The sequence below is a fragment of the Atractosteus spatula genome, chromosome 2, assembly GCF_055471065.1.
Source record: "Atractosteus spatula isolate fAtrSpa1 chromosome 2, fAtrSpa1.hap1, whole genome shotgun sequence".
NCBI lineage: Eukaryota > Metazoa > Chordata > Actinopteri > Semionotiformes > Lepisosteidae > Atractosteus > Atractosteus spatula.
In genome coordinates, this window is record NC_142707.1 from 5,406,686 (window position 1) to 5,412,437 (window position 5,752).

The window sequence follows — 5,752 nt, forward strand, 5'->3', positions numbered from 1 at the left end:
ATTTCGGAGGTTCGGAAGAGGCCGCGCGTTGGTGGGCTGGCTAAAATGTAAACTGATTCCCTCCGGAGAAAGGAGAACCACACACGTTGTGCCATGACGTCATCACCTTCAACTCTTGGTCATAAATTGATCACCCGTTTAAAAGATGGTTTGACACAATCAAGGGGCCAGATTGTTAAGAGCAAGTCGAGTCACCAATGTCGAAGAGGCGTTTGTATCAGAAACAGCAAAGGATTTTGTCTTAAGCTGTGAAAACCGCTTGAGCCCAGAGATACACAGTGTGTGTTTAAAGCCACTCCCGGGGATGTGTCAATGAAAACACATTCTGGAAACGGTATTTAAATATTGACTTAGCAATAGTCAAGTATCAACAAAAGAAAGGCTTTAATGATCCAATCCTATAGGTAACTGGCAATAAACATTTATGAAGGAGCCAATTTGAAGAGAAATAACTCATCCATTGGTGGAACACTTTCAGAGGAGGTATAGAGTTTTTCTTAAAACACCTTATTTTTGTGTTGGTTTGTAAAGGGCTCCTTTTGGAGTTTGATGTTTGTAAACAGGTTATCTTTAAACTAGGCAATGCTTTTAACACCTTCTTTCTGTTCCCTTATGCTGACATGTAGGCTGAAGTGATGAGGTGCTTGATTAATACATTCAAGAAATGCAGAGGGCATTTTAGAACAGACTTCAAGATTTTATAAAATAAAGACCTTCCATTGGTCGTGATCCTATAGTGGTGCAGAGCTTTGGACTGTCACTGAAAAGATGGAGAGTAAAGTCATGGGTTTTGAAAACAGTGCCTTAAGACAGATTTTTGGACCAGTGAAAGAAAATGGAGAATGGAGAGGAAGGAAAAACAGAGAATTAAGAGAGCTTTATAAGGACCCTGATATTGTTGCTACTGTCAAAGGAAGAAGTCTACAGTTGTTTGGCCAGGTAATGAGAAGAGATCAAGAGCTAATAAAAGAGGTAGCAGGAGAGAATACTGAGGGAAAGAGGGCACGAGGAAGGCCTAGAACAAGATGGCTTGACTCAGTGAAAGAAGATGGCCACAAGGCGGAGATTGATGTAGACGCCTGGAGAGATAGAGTAGGATGCGATGGAGGAGGCTAGTGGGTGAGGCAATGGGCCGGCTTCGGATCGAGACGCCACCGCAGTAAATAAAGGCCATCCATTTGTCTGCTGTGCTCCATATCGATGTGACTGCTGTGTCAAAGCCCGTCTGAAACATCCATCCTTCCCTTAACATCCAGCAGTGTATCCTCCTGTGGAACATACTGTACAGTATCCTAGAGGCATAAAACTGCAAGGCAGGACAGAGAGCTCACCCCCGCTCTCCTCCTGGACAGGGCAGTCCGTTGGGGGGCAACAGAGAAGGAAAACCTCGTTTCGATTATTCCTACAATTTTGGCCATAATATTGCAAGAAAGATATTGCTGTACTGGACCCAGTGCAGGGATGAACCAATAGATGCATTCTGGGACTTCAAGCAAGGTCCTACAGGGACAGGCTGAAAGAATGAAACCACTTGTGGTCTTAATCAGAGAAGGCTATGAGGCAGCGTGATACAATTATTCAACATTCTCAACTAAACATTGGAACACAAACCAGAGGGCACAAGTGGAAAGCATGTGGATTTTGCATTTAAAAGCAAGAACTGGAGGCGCTTCTTTACTCAAAGGATTGTGGGAGTGTGGAACAAGCTAGCCTACCATGTCATTGAAGCTGATACTCTGGCTTCATTAAAGAAACGGTTGGATATCCTGGGGTCAACTAGCTACTTCCAAATGGGCTAGATGGGCCACATGGCCTCTTCTTATTTGTAACCTCTCTTATGTTTTTACTATTTAGAATAGTTGATCAAACAGCCAGCCAGTCTTTGGGTGGTGGGAGGAAAACCAAGAGCCTAGAAAAAAACATGTACAGTAAATATGGGGAGAACATGTAAACTCCACATAGTCTGAAAGTTGAGCCCAGGACCCAGAGCTGTAAGGCAACAGCTCTGACTGGCCACTCTATTGTGCCACCTACTGTCTGAAACTGAAAAAACATTACATTGCAAAATTTGTTTTTAAGATGAATAGCGGAACTTCTTTTGAATGTAAAATCCCCAAATGACCCAAAATGAAAACGGCACACATCTGACATCAGATTACCTTCTATCATATTTATTAATAAACATTATTTACACATCAAGGACACATGCAACAAAAGATGAGCTCTGCACCTCATTTACCTAACAAATGGGTTTAAATTCCCTTAGTTAATTTATTTTGCAGCATCACAAAAGAGAAGAACACAAGTCAAAAACAAAAGCCTCATTGAAATACAACACAGAGAAAACATTAAAGTTGAATATATTTAGTCAGTATCTACACAAGGCTTCTTTATTAAAAGAGCTCTACACTACCGTGATTGTACAGCAGAATCTCATCCTAGCAGCTGCTTTTTGCTCACTTTGGTTTTGTGCTTCTCTGCAGCGGTGAAATTAGCACCTGAACACACAGATAAGGGCTCCTGAAGGTCTGAGTTAGATTGACCATGTTTATTATTATTTCATTTTTTGCAGTTTAACACCTGAATTCTAGTGCCAGTGTTGAGTATGAAAGATGCTGCAATCTCACCTCTTTAATGGCCTACTGAAACATGTCTTGCTGAAACAGCTTTCCATTTTGTGCATGCTCCTTTACTATTGTAGATGGGCTTGGATAGTTTATCAATATGTTTATGCAGCACAAACTCATTTCCTATGCAATATACAGCATATATATTTAAACACACATAGAAATATAGATTTTAAAGACATTTCCTATAGAATTATCATCTAGGCAACAATTCAGATACATAATTGGGGCTTGTTGCATTCAGCGTGTTTCCATTGATACAGCGACTTTTAAGACATCAGTCCACACTTGTAAGGTCACCCCTTCCACTTCAATTGGAGCACTGTAATCTCAATAATTTGCGTGAAGATCTCTGTGTTTGATGGGAGATTCACCAAAAACCTCCCATCTCCCAGTAACCTCCCAGTAACTAAAACCTAAATAACACCAGAACGCTGGGGGTGGGTGAAAAGATGTGAAGTCTGCAGCTACTGTACATGAATGCCACTGATTAATACAGAATGAGCGATGTACAATTAATTTGTTAAGGTATCCTTTCTAATGCCGTGAAAGGCTCATTATAGTTACAGAGTGAAACAAACTGAACTCTTCCAACAACCTCCTCTTAAACATAACTGAAAAAAAATGGCAATGGATCATAATGGCCATGCCTATTAAAAATACATAGCAAAAACAAAATACAGGGGACTCATTTATACTTCTTGTAACAGGATACTTCAGACATGAGCTTTGTTTTCTCTTTATGTATTCAGCACCTGTTGTGTGATCAATGCCGTCACTCTAAGGGCATGTGAGCTCTGCCACTGAACCAAAGGAAAGCCACTGCAACATACTGTACAGCAAAGCAAGAGATCATTGTCTGCTCTTGTACTCCAGCCAGCAATTCAGAATTTTAAAATATTGACATTGATTGGCAAATTAAGACTTAAAATCAACAGGTGTAGACAGAGAAAAGGGCAGTACAGTAACAAATTTGGTGATGCTATATAAGATGCACAGTGTAGCCCTACAGCCTCGAAGGCTTCATCTCATCAGCACTTGGAAGCTAAACTAACCTGGGCTTGGCTTTAGAAGCAGGTAGTAAAGGGTACTAAAGTGCAGGAGCTGCATGCAGTGTACAGATAGGCATTGCTCAGGGTGAAAATAAAAGCTTCATTGCATTGCTGTTTTACCCATTTAATGCTTCACAAACTGGAAGCCCTTGTGTAAATTGTAGTGATAAAGCAGAAAACAAATCTGTATGATATACTGTAGATGTATATTTTATGTGTTTAAATACCGGTATATACAGTAGGTGTGCTCTGGGCAGGTTACTTCTAAATTTTAATGTTTTATATAATGGATTATAGTTGCAAGTTTCTTGTGCAAGGGATTACTTTTTCAAAATTAACATCAAGCTGGGGAAAATATTTTTTAATGTAATAAATTCCGCCAATACATTTATTGTTTGTATAATTAGTTAGCAAAGAATGTCTTAAAAACAATAAGTCAAAAACTGTTTAATTTTAAGAAGTAACCCTGTTCAAAAGAAACTAGCAAATGAAATGTGTTATTCGCCTGTTATTTATACATTATATGTACACATATATTTATGTCATGTCTGTTTTTAAGCTACCCAAACATACAAAAAAAACATAAAAGCACTTTAGAAACCAAACAGATGTTTCCTTGAGAAAGACAGAAAAAGCATACAGCAATGTGTGGAAGCAGACTCCAATTTCAGAAAGTTCTTTTATGAGGATTATTTAAATTTCACAGGATTGGCTGTAAACACTTACTACTTACTCAAATGAATTAAAACATTACGATTGAAATGAGTACAAATACTGACCTAAGAACAGCCTGCATGCAGTGTCAACTTGGTTAAGAGCTCACAGCTTCAGAAACCAGTGGCAGCTCAAACTATCAGGCAGGGTCTCCCAAAGGTCACAATATCTCATCCTGTTGAACCTGAAAGTCTGGATCCAGGCAGACTGTTGATGATGGAGATGAGACAATGATGTAAAGCAGAACTTTTGACAGTGTTTTCGCTTTCTTGTTTTACAAGCCTTAAAAAAAGAATTGCAGTCAACACTGATTTAGCCCTGGGTAAAACTAATGATGTGGAATTACATGAAACAGGGGAAGGCTTAGTCAGCTCAACAGCAGTACTGTCATTACATTAAAAGTTTGTTTTGCGACCCTAGCATAAAATGTCTTTCAAAGAACCAAGCTAGGGAATTCTCTAAAAAGCATTCAAAGTCAATCAAAAATCAAACTAGAGCAGCATGAATCAAACAGTGTAGGCATGCACATGCAACATTGACAGCCCTGTGATATACAGCATGTATAGTACAGTGATTTCCTTTATGTAGAACTTTTCACGGAGGCTGGTTTTGCCACCAATTGTGAGCTTGTCAAACGAGATGAAATGGCAAGATGCACCCTTTATGTTTCTGGTCTGACACGTTATCAAAAAGAATTTTGCACCACGTTTTCCACAATGGACGTTTTTTTGCTAGTGCCATATACTGTAAATTCCTCACAGTGGTTAAAATCAGAGCTCCCCCATAAAGTGCTCTGTTGTATGTTACATTTCCTGTTTAGCATCTACCAGGCTGATATTTTTATGATAGTGCTGTTAATGTTTTCCTCACTATAACACTACCTCTTCAGAGTGAAGCATTCCCATCTACAGGATGAAGCCGAAATTTGTTGACTTTGCTATCCTACATAAGGTGTCATCAGTAGCACAGAGTGATATCACCTCTGACATTTTGTTTTCCCTGGGTCTTAGCTTGCAGAGCTGTCACATGAGTCAGTTTGTCAAACTACTTGAGAAAAGAGATTCTCTCCCAACAAGCCAAACACGCCCCTTCAGGACCATATCTGCACACTCTGAGAAGGTATTTGAAGAGAAAGCATGTCTCACCATATACGCCTTATTCTGCAAACACAAGCGTTACAGTTTGTAAGAAGTTACTTTGCAGTGTCCCTGTTTTTTAACAGATTCAGCATGTCTGATGTAAATTTTAAATTCCACTCGTACACAAATTGCTCCTAAATTTTGTGTTTGGCCACATTCACTGTGGAATACAAATGGTTTGACAGATTTTTTTAAAAAACAAACTGCACGTTATAAAAGT